Here is a 17,310-nt window from a genome sequence, read left to right as displayed (position 1 = left end):
GCTCAATGCTTCAATGTTTCCCCAGCTGGTGAGTCTCAGGGTAAGTGCTGGAGAGTTTCTAGAGTTGAATCAATAGTTGCTATTGCTGCTTTCTGCCAAGACTTTAACCTTTTTTAAGCAGTTGTGCACAACGTTAATGAGTCTGCAAATAGAAGTCTGTATTAAATTGGCACTGGAGTTTGTGCCCTGGAGTTTGTTCAGACACTAAATGCAGCTGAAGGGAAACTTTGAGTTTTATACTAAAATGTTAAGTACACAGAGTTTCCTCTCTTCTTCAGCAGGTGTCACAGCAAGTCATACCTCCTAAATGACCCTGTTAGTTTGAGTTAGAGGCATTTAGTGTTATGACTCAGCCATTACAAGCTGTATCTTGATAATTCCTATCTCATTTTCCCTTCCATTCTGAGGCCAGCTGATGGATGCAGTGATGAGGCTGAGTGAAATGCTGAAAGCAGCTCTCTCAGCATGCCATGAGCTCTACAGGAGCTAGCCCTTTATCCACTGGGATTGTGAGTCATGTACATATTCACTGTAGTGTACAAACACTTCACATATACAAACTTGTTATGTTCAGTATCCCAATCTTTATGGTATTTATGAGAATAGGCTGAAGTTACTGAGCAAGGTGCCTAACACAATGTTTTCCTTTGAGCATTCTTCATATGAAAGGTTTGTTGTTTAATAAACACTTACACTTTAAGTCTTGAATAGCATTTCAAGCCTTTCTTGCTATGTCATCTGATTATAGCTCTGTTTACTTCACAGCCAGAATATGCAAATACCCATGACATGTCTTTACAATTAAATGAGAAATTACCAGAATTTTATTGCTGGTTTTCTCCTTTGTTCCCTCCTAGAAAAAAATCCATCCTCAAATGATTTCTCTCACCTGGATGGTATCAGCTGGGCTGACAAAGTAAAACCATCAAGATCAGAAATAATTATGAAAGCTTAAGGGAAATCTAAAATGTGCATGTTCTCTGGAAGAAAGACAAAGCACATTTTCCAGATCACTGACACAACTGAGCATATTCCATATAGGTTTTGTTAAAAGATATATTTAAGAAAAAGAACCCTTCATCTTGTCAATTTGATGGAAGGAATCAGAAGGATTCAAGTCTGAAAGTGGGGCACAAGACAGTGATGTGGATTATTAAATGCAGAACAATTTAAAAGTCTTTGCAGGAAGGAAAAACAACATGTGACAGGCCTGATCCTCTGTTGCCCTCTGGCTTCTTGAAGGCATTTGTGGTTGTGCAGAAAGCGCCACAAGAGAGTACTGAGAGGACAGGCTCTGCTGGGCAGAGTGGACTGGGGTAAATATTTCCAAGGGTAGAGCAGAGGGAGGCATGGGTCTTCCAGCCTCAGGGTGCAGGTGGAAGGATCTGCTTCCACGGACCTGTGAGACTTGCTCAGTACTGCCTCCATCCACACTGGGGTCTTTCTGGTGGGAAGCTGCCAGCTCTTGGCTTCTCCCACCTTCCCTAGCAAGGCAAGGGGTAAGGGACATGATAATCCTGAGAGTAGAGGTGCTGGGAGAATAACAACTCCATTGCTCTGCCTTGTGCCAACAGAGACTGGAGCTGCTGAATATGGAGCCAGGATGTTGGCCGTCAACCTTGGGACTTCTTGGCCTACATGTTTTGGACCCATCTAGCAGATGGTTTTCCTCAGTAATTGGCACGTACCACACATCTTGTAGAGAAGGGATCAGGCTGGGAGAGGGGACTGGAGAGCCAGGGTGGTCTTCAGATGCCTGATTTCTAATTGCTGAGGGGACCTCCTGAATGAGCCAGAGGTGTGGGGTCAGATCTGTTCTCCTGTTTGCCAGGCTGGGCCTGAGCTGAGTAGCAGCTCTGTCCAGCGTGTTTTGTGAATGTTTGCATGTGTACCTGCATGGAGAGGGCAGCAGTCTGGCAGTGGCACACTAACAGGTTTGAGTGTTTGTTGAGTGCGTCCACGTCACTGGCTGGGTGAAGAGCAAGTGTTACCTTCATCTCTTCCAAGGACACAGAAAACTTCTGAGTTTGTGCAAATATAGGATCATAAAACCATCAGTGTAAAACAGGACAGTTTAATTTTCTGAAACGCAACTATAGATAGGTGAGGAGATTAAATTATGGTCTATTTATTCTCTCACCACCTAAGTCCCAGTATTTTAAAATATCTCTAGGCGACATAAAAGTGGGTCTAGACTTTCAGTAAAATATTGATATAATTTTTCATTTCACGCTGTTTCAACATTTCTACATCAACGGGTTGGGTTGGTTTTTTGTAGTGTATGCAGACTTAAAGTAGAGGTTGGATTTGTTACCGAAGACTTACTCAAAGTGAAGAGCATTTGGCAGGGGTACGTGATTGAACTTACTTGTTTTTCAAAGATTTCTTTACTTTGCACTTCCTCTGAGGTTAAGCTGCCAAATAGCACAGTCCGGGCTCTTTCACTGGTTCCGGAAATACAGTAAAAACTTTCCCCTGAAGACCGTTAGAGGTTAGATCTCTTCCCCCAGATTCTGATTTGCTGAATTCCACGTGTACAGAAGGCAGGAGCTTTACTGCACTCGGCAGACAACAGTATTTCCATTAACAGCTCAAAATAAGTAGTTATCTGATAACACTGATAAATGACTGCCTGCTGGGAAGGGAGTGTGTATTATTTAAGAGGCATTACCTGAACTGAATTATAAGGTGGGTAAGAACATTCCTCCTTTCATGTGAGCAGAAGGCCACACTGCATCTCAAGTTTGCTGTTATGAGATTTATACTGCAAAGGACTCGCCTTCACTATAGCGTGTTACAATAATTGCAAGAATATTTCCATGCTTCTTGCAAACTGTTGTGAGGGGTACATGGGGGAAGGGGGAAAGGATGCACATTAGTAATGTTTTTATCGCATGTTTGTTATTTTGTATATTTAGAAGTATGATTTTTTAAAAGCTCAATAAAGAAGGCTGTTGAAAGAGAAACTGCAAACAGAACTGCATTTTGGTAATTTCTCAAAGCAATCAGCATACCAGTCCCAGGTGAAGTTTTGCTTTGGTGTGATGTTGGCATAGCATCGCATCTGAGTCCAAATAAAGGTTTGGATCTTTCCCAAAGTTCAGAGACAGATCTGAAATTTGCTTTTCATCATTCCTCACTATTTACGTTGGTGCTGTACTGCCAAGAGACCATGGCTAGTAGAGAGGCAGGATGGACCATTGGTCTGATTCCATGTGGCCATTGCTAGATCTGAGCATAAAGAGCACTAACAGTTAAAATTAACTCTGAAATTTGTCCTTTCCTGCTGATAGCAGATGTTGACCAAAACCAAAATTCTAGACTCTGGTGAAATTTAGATGTACATCTCAATCATATGATGAGACGGACTATGCAATCAGGTTTAGGTTGCTCTTACATTTGCGGCACGTTCTAGATACGTATTTTTTGATGGGATCACGACTTGGCAACCAGTGCTATCTGACAGTCTGTATGAGAATGGGATTCAAAGCTTTTTCTTTATTTATATGTTGGAAGAGCAGTTATTCTTCTTTAATAAAATAAAAGATTCTATATTGCTTCTGGCTTCGCATGTACAGACATTGAGACCCAGCAGGTTAGTAAAACAGTCTGGGGGAAGGTGGGGTTATTTAGTTTCATGGTGGCACATTACGCAGTTTTCTGTCTCTGAGGTCGCTGGGGATGATGTATAAAAGCGGGGTCTGTCAGAACATCAAGCACTCTTTCTCCCACTATAATGCCTCATTTGTATTGTGGGGGATTTTTCTGGCTTTGCTAAAGAATTAGTCATCCAGTTGCGAAAGTTCATTTAAAAGCTCAGACTTTCCCACCAGAGTATTTAGCTTCTCAGATGCACAAACTCCTGCTTATCTTCTGTCATTAAATGTCTTGGAGTACTGTCAGCCAGAGTAGGATGATGGTCCTTGTGGTCTGGACAAAACCCAGATCTGACATCCAAAATTCCTCAGGGAATTCAAACAGTTAACAGGGTTTCTTTTTGTATTTTGCTTTACAGTGTTTTGTTATCAGTAGAGACAAACATAATTCTTGTGCAGTACTAGTCCCTGATTCTGAGAGGGCTTGCGCATATGATTAGATTTCAGTGAAGCAGCTTGTGTATAAATCTAAGCAAGAATTTGTTACAGGACTGGAACTATTGTGAATAAGATGCATAGTACCCCTGGGATCTTTTGATGAAAGGTGTTGTTATCTGTATCACTCATATCAGATATGTTGCTTTTACAGGAATGCTGTGGTTGTAGTCAATTCATTTTCTAATGTTTGGAAAAAAAGATACAAACCCTGGATGGCTTGAAAAGAGGATCAACATATCACAGGCACTGCATGTAGATTCTTCCCTAGTACAGCTGGCTGACAGGTATTTCATGGAGTTTTAAAGGTCATACGTTCTTTTGTGTGTCAGGCTACAGTTTGCACATAGATCAGGTACCTTTGACGTTTCTATTCGCATACACTACTTAAAAGTTCTTCCCCGTGTTGCAGAGCTCAGAATTAGCTGGCTAGCTAAAATCATACAACCTGATTTTTCTTTTGTGCTGCCCACCACTGCTGGCTACTATTAGATTCTGACAGAAGTGTCCAAATGTTGATAAGCAGCAAGTGATTTGTGGCCAGAGCAGTAACACTGTGAAGTGGATAGGCTTGAACAAGGTAGTCTAAATAAAAAAGCATCTACTGCTTTCCTTGGGAGGTAGTGCAAAAATAACGATTTGTTTTCTCTCTGTGTGTTACAGAGATGGAAAGGAGAGCTGCTTGTAGCTCTTTTCTCACTGGAACATTCAAACTCATCATCCTTCTGAGAGCCCAAGACTGAGTCCAATCATTTGCCTCAACTTGTGATCCCTGTTATATTCTGTGGGCTGAACATCACCATCAGTAAGCTCATCAGGATGGGCTTAAGCTTCTTAACTGTCCTTGAAAAGCATCCCGGAGTCCCAGAGTTCTTTTCTTTATGGTTGTTGTATTAGAAATGTGCCATTTCTTCAAAGGCTGAAGTCCTGAGCCTGCTCAGGATTGCACATTTTGCATTTGATTTCAGTTGAATCAGGATTTCACTCAAATTGGTCTAGACATGTGGTCTCCTTATACATCATTTTCCCTGCAAACTAACTGAAGTACCCATCACCTGAATGACGTAAGGTGTGTCTTCTTACTGGTGCGTGTGTTGCATTTTATATAATTTGTCCAGTTTCCTCCTCATTCGTACTCAAGATACCACCTAGTTGCTTTCACACTCAGTAGTTTTATGTAGGACGAAAGAGAAGCTGCATTTAGTATGAGCGAGAAAGAGCAGTGGCTGGGTGCCACCAATTTCTAGGTGATGAAGAACTCGGCTAGAGACTGAGGGTTGGATGCATCTCTCTGAGCTAGTGGTCTGTGCTCTCTCATAGTCAAGGGATAAAAGTAGGTATTTCTACAGCAAAACCCACCTGTGTTTATTCAATTTCTACCTTAGGAGGATATAAATCTAGAACTGTTCATTTCTCTCCTTGACTGAAAAGGGAGCCTAGCCAAAGAGTTTGGATACAGATACTTGTTTTGTAGACCTGTAATTTGGATAGACAAATCCCAACTCATGTGCTGAGCAGGAATAAAGCCCCTTCCATCAATCAGTGTCAGCTTTGAAAATGCTCTTGAATTTTTCCCCTCTTGCATTCATGCTAGAGTATCAGGATGTCTCAATATTCGGCCGTAGTGGCAAGTAGGATAAGCAGTGCAAAATCTCTTGCAAAAAAACTTGAATAATTTTATGGATAGAACATCTATGTAATTGTATTAAAAATAGTTACTACTATACATGTTAATGACCTAGTTTTTCTTAATTTACCCACTAGTATAACTATATATAATTGAAACAGTAAATACTAGGAACTTTATCTGTGGTTTTAGTATGGGATATGTCACCAGTTTGGTGCTATGATCTCAGAGCACTTGTCATACATTTCAGTGAAAGCCAATAAAATACCCTTTAGACCTTTTTTTTTTTCCTAACTTAGATATCTTTGTAGTGCAATGAGCTGTCCCTAAAAGTGTGTTGTGCAATGAGCTGTCCCTAAAAGTGTGTTGGGATGGTTTTGACTGCCAACAATGAGATTTCAAAAAACATTCTGAAGTAAAAAACAACTTCCTACCCCCACGCACTGTATTTTAAGGGTCAAAAGTGAACTCTGAGAGCAGCAGCAGTCTGCCTTTGTGCTGTGCTGCAATTGGTACGTGACCTCATTAGAAGGAAAAGTGATCCACCTGAAGTAGGATGTCAACTTAATGACCTTCCTCTTTCCCACATACTCTTCTTTGAACAGTTTGGTTTTTTTTTTATTGTCAAAGTCCCTCAGGATCATAGTTTATGAGAAACTTCATGCAAGTTTAAAACTATTTGAGTCTTTTCTTGCTGCTGATACTTACACAAGGCAGGTTTCTTCTATTAATTAATCTCCACTTTCTACCAGCAATGACTGGCTTCATTTGTTCTTCAACTGTTTGGTTTCGTTGCCCCACTAAAACCCTGGTATTGTAGGGTTTTGTGGTTTTGGTTTGTTTGGGTTTTTTTCTGAGGGTCACACTAAGGATAACTCAACAATTTGAAATAACAAGATACCTATCAGTTCACCTTCTCCCTCAGCCACTGAATGAATAAAAGCAAATCTGTAAAGACATTTAATTCTGGTATCTAATGTCATGCCAGGACCAGACACACACTACATACCTAGTAAAGTAATGGCTACAACAGGGTGAAGGAGATGAGTCTCAAGAAATGAAGGTTCTTTTAAGGTTCTTGTTGCAGAACATCACAAAATAATAATAGGGACCAGTAAAGAAATAGTCTCATTTTTATCAGGAAAATGAAAACTGAGTTCATTGCACAGTCACATGACTCCCATTGAGGGCTTAATAAAGACTCCCTTTACTGTTGGATCTTGCTATAAATAAGCAGATGGTGATGATTTGGGGCCCAAACTGTTGTTTTCACATGCAAAATGTCTTCGGATAGCAGGAGGAAAGGTTGAATAGCTTTAAATTAAACAATAAAAGCATGCTGTATTTAAAAAAAAAAAAAAAAATTGAAGCAAGAGCAACAATACTATCAGTATGAAAAGCCTCGAACCCTGAAGTTCTGGCAATGTTTTAAAGCCAAGTGAGATAATACATAGTTAAGATTACTCAAATACAGTAAATTGGAAAATCGGTGGAGTCTTGCTAATTTATAGCAATAGAGTTTTGCTCCTATGATTTTATTTTCAAGTTAAGACTTCAATACATGAATTTAAAAAAAAAAATATAATAAGGTCTAGCCATAAACCTACTTTGGATGGCTCTGGTTACACAGCTTGCACCTGAAGTTTATATATTTTTAATATTTACTTTTAGCCTACTTTTTAATCAAGCTGATAAAGACCTGCCTACCTTCATTTTCACCCTCAAAGATTTGTGCCATAAGATCACTAGTGCCGTGTGTTGTAACACAATCACTTTTCCACTCCCCATCTCTCTTATAGCAACTAAAAGCATGTATAATTGGAAAAACTCAGGACAGTGATACTCAGCTGATTGACTTCAGTCCTGAGCAGCAGCATCTACACAAGAAGGGCTTCATACCAATGAAAAAATCATGTTAGACTCAAGCCTTTTGCTTTTCTGGATTAATAGAGTCTAGTGTAGATGTCTCCTAGATGCTTTTAATTCCAGATACTACATTTTCTAGAACTGTTCAATATGCAGTATTTGAGAGAAGCCGTAGGCAATAGCCCATGGAGTGTCTGCCCTAGAGCTCTTCCTAGTCTCCTTGCCACAAGTGTAAACCCAACAGCTGCGTCATGACCACTGTCAGTGCCTCTCTCAAACCATTTCAAGAAGGACTTGGGCTTTCCCCTCTCCATGTGATGCAAAAAGCAAACTGGTTCTGCTGGTTCCAGGAGGCTCTGAGCTAGAGCCTTTCCCAGGCAACTTGCCAGGCTTTCTTACAGACTCTTCAGTCAACAAAACTATAAATGCACTTGGTGCATTAAGGGAGTGGAACATCTCCCTTATGAGGAGAGGCTGAGGGAGCTGGGTCTCTTTAGCTTAGAGAAGAGGAGACTGAGGGGTGACCTCATTAATGTCTATAAATATGTAAAGGGCAAGTGTCAAGAGGATGGAGCCAGGCTCTTCTCAGTGACATCCCTTGACAGGACAAGGGGCAATGGGTGCAAGCTGGAGCACAGGAGGTTCCACTTAAATTTGAGGAAAAACTTCTTTACTGTAAGGGTGACTGAACACTGGAACAGGCTGCCCAGAGAGGTTGTGGAGTCTCCTTCTCTGGAGACATTCAAAACCCGCCTGGACGCGTTCCTGTGTGATATGGTCTAGGTAATCCTGCCCCGGCAGGGGGATTGGACTAGATGATCTTTCGAGGTCCCTTCCAATCCCTAACATTCTGTGATTCTGTGATTCTGTGGGAGCTGCCCACAGCAAAGCACAGCACTGTCTGACCCCTGCTGCTCTGGGTTCACTCAGGCAAAGGACTGCAGCTCCTGTGCCATAGGCAAAGTCTCCTTGTCAGCATTCATGGGAGCTGCAGGTCCAGCTCTCTTTATTTGTGGCAGAGGTTTCATTACACTGCTTGTTATGAGGAGCTCTTTCAGCTCCTTCTTTCAGGATTCCCACCGTACCAGCCTGACCTACCTGTTACATCCGAATAGCAGCCACTCCTCTCAGCGCTGGTCTTGTATCTTCTCAGAGTCATAACACTAAACTTCAATGTGTTGAGTTTAGGTACAATTAAGACTATCAGGAAGGTCACTTTGTAAACTAAATCCAGAAATGCACTGGCATTAGCTTCATTAGTAGCCTCATGTACAACCTGTTTGAATTTGTTTGTTGGAGAGGTAGCCCTGTGTGTACGAGGTGAACACTGAGGGCTGAGCAGGAGTGAGCTCATGGCCCTGTTCAATTGCCCTGGGAGGACCAACTGGCCCTCTAAGAGCGATGAGACAGGGGGAAGGCAGCTACCTGACTGGGACAGGGTAACTGCCCCAACATCCCTCTGCAGTCCATGGCTAAATACTATATGTTGTTGTAGAGAAAGGCTGCGTATAGCTGCTTGTGTTCTCAGAGGACGAAAACTATTTTGCCCGCTGAAAAAGTCCTCCCAAGCATGAGCCTTGTGACCTCCTGAGAAGGGACAGTGTTCCCTACAGCTGCTGTTTTCATTTCAGTAGTTAAATTCCAAATGAGAGTAAACTACTGGAGGGGAGCAGAAAAGCTGGAGTGTGTCCAGGTAAATATTGGCGTGTAATAATTGCAAGTGAGCTTGTGTTTCCTTTTCTGGGAACGGTTCACGAATTTCATGTGCAGGCTTTGCCTTACCCACAGCTTAAATGCAGCTGTCTCAGGGGAAATATGGAGGTTATTTAATAGTGCCCAGCAATGACACAAAACAATTTAGGGCAGGAAGAGAAGAGCAGCACCATATTAAAATAAAACTGCACAAAGCAAAATTTAGGGAGACAGAATGTAATTACCCAACTTGGACTGTGGCCAAGGTACTGATGCTAACACCTTTATTATTAAAAAAAAAAAAAAGAAAAAAGCCATAAGAGCCATCAAAATCACAAAGAGACAAGACCTTGCTTTCAGCCTCTCTTCTGAAAGATGGCACCTCAAGTAGCAAAGTGCCCATTAGCACTATGCCAGGGTATTGATTCAGTACCTACTAAGAAGGAAGAAGGCCACCTACTGAAGAATATGCATAATTAAAACTAAAAAATGAGCTGCTTTCATTGTGAAATATAGAGTTCTCATAGCAGTGTTTCCCCAGCAATACACCATTAAAAAAAAAATAGTTTGCACTTCACCTCCAAGGAATTTTGCAAAGGTCAACCCCTAGAGCCAGCTGAATGCATTATTTAGTGACTTGACCATTTTATTACTGAATATTTCATTTAGTTTGTTTTTATAATCAACTATTTCTGTTCATGCTAAAAGGAAGTATCACTCAATCTCCATTTATACTGCGGTAGATAGTAAGACAGAGGCAACCAAAGGCAGCAGATATAACCAGTTGTCCTTGATTTTTAGCAGCTTCTAATTCCTTTGGGTTCCTTTGGTAACTCCCACCCTCAAGTGAGTTTATCAGTGTTACTCTTATAAGACTCTAATAGAAATCAGGATCCTTGTTGCTGCCCAAATAAAATTCAGCAGCTTTCTGCAGAATTATTCCATGAGGTCCTAAAGATACAGTATCAAGTACTTACAAGGTTCCTTGGGCATACGGGAAGAGAGAAAGTGAGTCGAAGGCAGAGGTGCTCTGGTGGGAGCATGTTTTTTGCATCTCCTGTGCAAACTAGAGACATGTGGACTGCAAATGACCCATACGCTTTTCACGGTTATGATTTTAGCCACCGAACCAGATTCAACCTGGATGTAATCTTCTACCCTTTACAGAATGGGTGTCTTCCTAAAGGAAAATCCTGAGATTTCACCTCGACCAGAAGTTCCATAGTGGATGCAGAAATCACCTGAGACCTTAGGGTCTGTGTTGTGCACAAGTTCTGTCCAGGCTAAAATTCAATAAGCCTGCATAAGATGGTTACCCAAATATGCTTTTGACCTTTGCCAGTCTATTGTGGTGTTTTGCTGAAAGGGTATTATCAAGAGTTTTAGGAAAACAGATTTGTTTTATAAAACAGATGCAGAAGGTATAGATAGCTTGTGTAAAAGTTGCACGTTGGCATTTACTTCATGTTCAAAAATATGGGCACTGTGTACCTCAATTTTTTGCATGTTTATTTTTTACTATGATATGTCAACTCTCCTGGGTGCATGCTAAATGATTTGTAAGATCCAAATTGCAGAGCAGAGGTTGTGTGTTACAAATAATTTTGCACGTGCTTAATAGTATTTATCTAGTTATGTTAAGTCTTCATGGGCAGCAGCTTCTACTGCTTTTCTATATAATATGTTCTTCAGAGCCTGTGCATTCACCAATGTGATATTACAGGTATCTGTAGTAAGTTGGAACATTTTAGATTAATAAATTACATAGCAGCATTATCATGTGGGGGTTGTATTTGTTCCACAGTTATGGCTGAGACTTACTTTCCATCATAAACCCAATAAACATAGCCCCCTTTATATTATCAAAAAAGCTCTTTCCACTTCAAGTTATGTGTAAGTGGTCTCTGACTAGTTAAAATCTTTTGCCAAATTTTAATGATTTCTGGCAAAGTGCTTTTCAAGAGATAGGACTCAAGAATCATTTATGTTTTTAAATGCTCTTCCCATGTTTTTTCCTTGTATCTTAATCTAAAGTAGAGTTCTAAAAACTTCTGTGGGGCTGACTTAGGTTTATTTTGGAACAACCCTGAAAGAAGATGAGGCCATCAAATGACTCTGAGAACACTGAGGAAGGAGTTGCTGAAGGAAGGCTGGTGTTCCTGTCTGTCCTTTGAGGAATGCTAAGAAAGATGTCAATAATGACTACAGATGAAAATACACAGAAGACATTTTCCAGACTCCTGTTTCTGAGGAGGCTATGCTATTAAACACTGTCTCTTCCTCAAGGCCAAACTTTTACCCCCAGTAGACTGGAAGAAGGGTAAAAAGTCATAAGACTCGGGACAGGAGAACAAGTGTCTCTGTCTTCCCTGGGCCTTATCTTATATGCAGAAGGCTACAGTGAGTTGAAAGAACTTCAGAATATAATAAATACAGCCGGCATATACCTACAATGTCTGAGGAAAAAAATCCGCAATTAAAAGTGTTTTTTTGCACACAGATTTGCATGGGTCCTGCATAAGCAGGCACTATTAAGAACTCTTCTTTGAACAACCAGTGCAAGTTTTCAATATTTATGATTTATCATTGATGAAAGGTTTTTCTCTCTGCAAGACAATGATTTCTCGACTTTTAGTAGCTCTCATTTTTGATCAGTGCTGAGTACTTTTCTGAGTCCTGACTTATGGTGTCTCCATGAAAAGAAACAAACTTTTAATTAATCTTGCTCTACATACAGACAGTCTTCCTTTATTAATGAGTAGAAAATACTAGAATGCCTTTCTCTTAATCATATAGTAATTTCACTAATTTCAGCCTCCTTAGTCATCATACTACTAACCAGAAAAAGATGTACTTTAAATTTCTTATTAGACAAACAGAATACTGCATGTAGTCTTCATTAAGATCCCATATGCCACCAATTATGCAAGCATCATTAAACAATAAGCGAATACATCTACATTTGTAACTCTCCTTGGCCAATATCATGCAATTACAGGATGTGTATAAAAAGAAAAATAGTGATCTGATGCTGTAGCATCGCCATCAGTACTGGAGATATGCATGTGCAAAGTGAGTCGAGATCCATTTTGCATGTTGTCATTGCTCCATTTGGAGCTTGGATGTGCAGGGAGGGGTTTTCTGACAGCCAAAGACAAGAAGTAAGCTTTGGTTTGTAGCTCTGAGTCGGGGTAACTTAGCTGGCTTGTCATCCACAGTGGGGACCCATCCCAGTCCTCCATAATGTCTCTACGGTGGAGCTATTCTGCTATGCCTGAAGAGGATGCGGTAAGCTCCGCAGCTATTAGCCTTTCTCATCCAGTATTGGCGCACAAAGGGTTGCTTGTCCCAAATGATCGTTGTCCTCATTTCAGCGCAAAGCTGTCATACAGCAGGTTCTATCAAAGACATCCAGAGAGGACCGAGCTTTGAACCATCGCCATCCACTCGTGCTGGTATGTGGGGTGCTCGCAACATGGCCCCTGAACTACTGAAGCAATAGTTTTATAACGCTCCTATATGAAAAGATGGTGACAAAAAGATCTAAAATTGGTATATTGGGATTGCTGTAGAGGATTTTTTCACGTTTAAGATTTTTTTTTTTAAAATCAAGTTCTTTCACAAAAGTCCTCAGTGCAAAAATGCCACATTTTATTGAACAGGTACATCATGGAAACAAGAAATGAGGGTACAGCCATTTTCATACTTATGAATGATTGGGTTGCTTTTAAATGTAATTTTAGCAATTTATTTTTTGATTCATATCAAAATATTTTTTCCAATATATCTAACTATGCCACAGAAATATTTTGAAATTTTTAATTTTTAAATTAGAGATCATCTAGCCTCAACATCCTTTTTCCTTAGCATGTTTGGGTTGAAATAGCTTTGACCAAAAGTGAAAAACACAGGCTGAAGCACGAGAATGAAGGCAAGAAGTGTTTACTACTGACAATCTTTCAGAAGAGATCAGACAAATCACCCACCTCCCAGCTTCTTGATGAAACATGTCAAAATATAACCCTTGGAGAACCCCTTTCCATCAGTACCATCTCTTTACTATTTATTTATCCTCATCATTCTCATCAGCACCCCAGGATTACCAAGGTCACTCCCTACCCAAAAAAATAGCCCTGATTCAGCTAAAATCCTCACTCCTATAAAGAAGACAATACTAGCTTTTATCTGAGGCTTGTGATTTTGCTATTACTATTGATTTAATACATCACATTTTCAGGTACTGTGGTGACAAGAAAAAAACACCAAAGAGGCTAGATTCTAGGTAGTATCCAGACTGGTATTTTATCCGATTTTTTTCAGTCTAACAGTGATACAGCAAGATAACAGTACTGACTTCAGCTTAACCTTCTGTAATGGGATGGAGAATTAGAGCCAATAGCCTTCTCATGGAAGTTGTATCAGGTGTAGTAAGTACACCAATACTCACCACAAGAAGCCCTTCCTAGTCTACTTTCTGATATTTTGTTTCTTTTTATAACCAGCAAAAATGTAAAGGGCTTTAGTCATCTTATTTTCCCACAATGAATGATTCTAAAGAAAACATCCATTTACTGCTTACTCCTTTAACTGGATGTTATTCCCAAGTGCTGTGTAATCATTAAGTGAGCTTTAATTTAACAAGTGTGCTGCTCTTAGCACATTTCTACTTATGTAGTAGTAAATTAGCTATAACAAATTATAACTGTTCTCCATCATTTAGCAATAAGTGAGACTTCCCATAAATATCTTTAAAACTAAACCAATGTGTTTTTATGGCACTTGCCCACCACTCATTCTCATTTACTATCACAGGTGAAGCAATATCCATTTCAAAGAAAAGAAGATTATTTTCACGCTGAGATTCAAAATTCCAGTTCATTTGGTTTCTGGTTACTGGGAAGGAAACCGCACCACCTGAGGTATGTCTCACCTGGCCACCTCCAGTAGAAGAGCAATGCTTTGATAACGGGGATGGGAACACTTCAGTGGCCTAAGTGAATCTGCTGGATCAGTGAGGCATCCCTGCATTTTTAAAGGGATTTCCTTCAGTGTCTTAGTTTCATGCATTTATATCACAGATTTTGCTTTGGTAGTAATCAGCAGATGGTTTCTGAGTGACTACAATGCTAAGGGCAAAATCCCAGAAATACAGTAACCAAACCCAGAGCCTGATATTTAGAGGAGCTCTCACCTTTTTTATCTGCAGCCTGCTGAGTTTTTATGTTAACCCAAGCCTCTATGCTTGTGTCTAAAGGGGAGAAACACCTTCTGAAAGACTGTCCTTACGTGACACTTCTTTTCTCTGTCTGCTGTCTATATAGATAGGGAATGATCATGATTAAATAGAATAGCTACTAGAGTAATTTCTTGAGAACAATGATGATATTTAACTTGAATATTGTTTTCTCCAGGGCTTTACCCTGATTCTTTAAGATTGTGCAATTAAAAGGAAAAAAAATGGATCTGGCACTTAGATTTATGCTAGGATGATGCTGTTGGTTTGCTGCCAAAGAGGCACATCACAGAGACAACAGCTGAGGGATCTCAGCCCTTGAATCTTGGTGCTAGCCTTATAAGAAATCACTTCAGTAGTGACATGGAATCTCTCTGTCCCTTTTGTCCTTAAAGTTAGAGAAATGCCATCCCAAGTTAAATCAGAGCTTTCTCATCTAGGCGCATGACCCTTCAGAATCAAATTGATGCCATCAGCTTGTTTCACATTTAACAATGTGAAACATTGTTAAGCAAAGTCTTACAGAATGAAAATTTTGGTTATAAAAAGCCTGGTCTGGCCTCACCCTCTTATTGCCCACAGCATATCATAGACCTCTTCATATAGCCTATTCTTCCTCTGAAGTTTTCTATATTGTTGGCTTTTGGGGTTTTTTTAAGGGCAAAAGTAAACATGACCTGGAAAATAACTGTTATTCTCCTGCCCTCAGCAAAAAGAACTTGTGCTTGCATTTTCATATAGTTAAATTTGCATTTGAAAACTGTTTAACCATAATGGCCACTTGTCAGTATTCTCACTCAGAAATCTCTTCTGATTCCTTGGCATCTCTCTCTCTGAGTTCATGGGGATTTTGGTCTCTAGCAGAAACCAGCAGAGGAGAAACTACCTAAAGGGGGTTGGGGAATTCGAGTTGCACAGGGATGTTTAATTATGCATAAAGCATCTACTTTTTTTCCAGTAAGTCCATATGTTCTTTTAAATATACAGAATGATGGCATTAGATAGGTAATAATCCTTGATTTCTCTCAGTAGCCTTAACTGAACTGTGAGATAGAATTGCTCCTCTGGAAGCAAACTCCCTGTTTTAGCTTGGCAAAAGGAAATACATTCATACAGACAGGCAATTGTAGAAGCAGGACAGAACAGGAATTTGACCAATATTTTCAACAGTACTATTTTTTAACATGTAGAAACTTCTCTTTTCCTTTATACACATAATCAAAACTATGTCTCTAATTTGGAATTTGGGGATTTTTTTGAGGGAGGGAGTTCTGGAAGTGGCCCACTGTCACTAGAAAATACAATAAATATTGCTGTATTTAGAACCTGGATTTCTGTCTGGGTGATTTGTATGTACAACAGTTCTACTGAGTCTACTCTTCTTCTTGAGGATTTATTTTTGTCATTCCATGTTATTTAGATTTTTATTATTTCAGTTCTTATGCTATTCTGAAAACTGAGAGAAATATTTGTAGTGCATCTTATTTTTTCAAATGTAAATGTTTTTCATTTGTAAACGCTACTCCTTAGAGTCTATAGAGAAAGGCATATGTGAGCAAGTCTAACACAAGTTATTTTATTCCTGCATCTCCATCATCTAATCTTGTTCTCAGTTCAAGTGACATCCCTGTTTATTGTCTTGCCCCAGTGTATCCAGCTATGATCAGACTTTCAGTGTGGAGACCTCAAGGAAACAGGTATTGGTCAACACAGGCTTGACCCGTGTGTATTATGTTTATGTGGCTGTGCTTAAAGTTAAAAAAGGGTAAGTTCTTTAAGACAGGATAATGCCCATGTTATGGGCAAACTTCCCTCAGTAGTGGTGCTTGTTTTGGAATATTTTGAGAACATGTGTTTCCCTCTCAGTCTTTTCACTGATAGCCAGATGTCAGGGAGCGCTGGAAGAAGATAGCCAAGAGTTATTACAGGTATCCTGGTGATAGCCTGTGTTATGACTGTTTGTAAAAATATTTGAAATTTTCATCAGATATGTAACACTAAAAGCATGCCAGATAAATTATGAAAAGAAAAATGGAAAGGAAAGTGGCTGAGTTGTTTAAACACCTAAACTAAAAGGAGAAAAAATAAGTGCATCAAAGAAGCCTAAAAAGCAAATCTGTTTGCTGTTTTTTCATCAAATATTAACTGGATCCTGAGGGGTTTTTATTATCCAGATGAAAATACTGCGCTTATTTATCAGAGTGCAGAGGCTTACATTGAAATGGTAGTCTTTTATGCGATCATCATGGAGTGGTATACGTCAGAGACATTGACACTGGTGAACTGATGGAAGCCTCCCATTTGGCTGTGATCCTAGAAGCTCTGATAGCATGTGTTCAGCTCTTCATGCTGTGTTTCTGCAGCACTTCATTGAGAACAGGGCCTTCAACTGTAAACTCATTTTGCCAGGGTCTTTGATTCCTTGTCTGCACCATGTGGCTAATATCAGTTTACAAATAAAGAAAAATTAAAATTGGTTTATGAACTGTTATTATTATAACTGAGTTCTGCTATTAGCTAGGTCTAAATGTTTTCATATATTCCACAGCCCAGCTGCCCTTTGAGATTTTTAACTATTGTTTTCTTGTACATTAATAATTTCCTTGTGTAATTGTTCCCCAGAGAATGAGCTGAAAGAATTATGAATTAATTTGCATCTTTTAATGTACTAATAAACTTACCAAGAAGAAAATTTCAGCCCATCCAGGTGGAAACCAATCAATTTAAATCAAAGCTTACTGAATTTCAAAGAGGGATTTTTTTTTCAAGAAGTTGCAGAAGAACAGTGCCCTGCATGTTGA

The sequence above is a fragment of the Nyctibius grandis genome, chromosome 4, assembly GCF_013368605.1.
Source record: "Nyctibius grandis isolate bNycGra1 chromosome 4, bNycGra1.pri, whole genome shotgun sequence".
Lineage (NCBI taxonomy): Eukaryota > Metazoa > Chordata > Aves > Nyctibiiformes > Nyctibiidae > Nyctibius > Nyctibius grandis.
Note: the sequence above shows the minus strand (reverse complement) of the source record.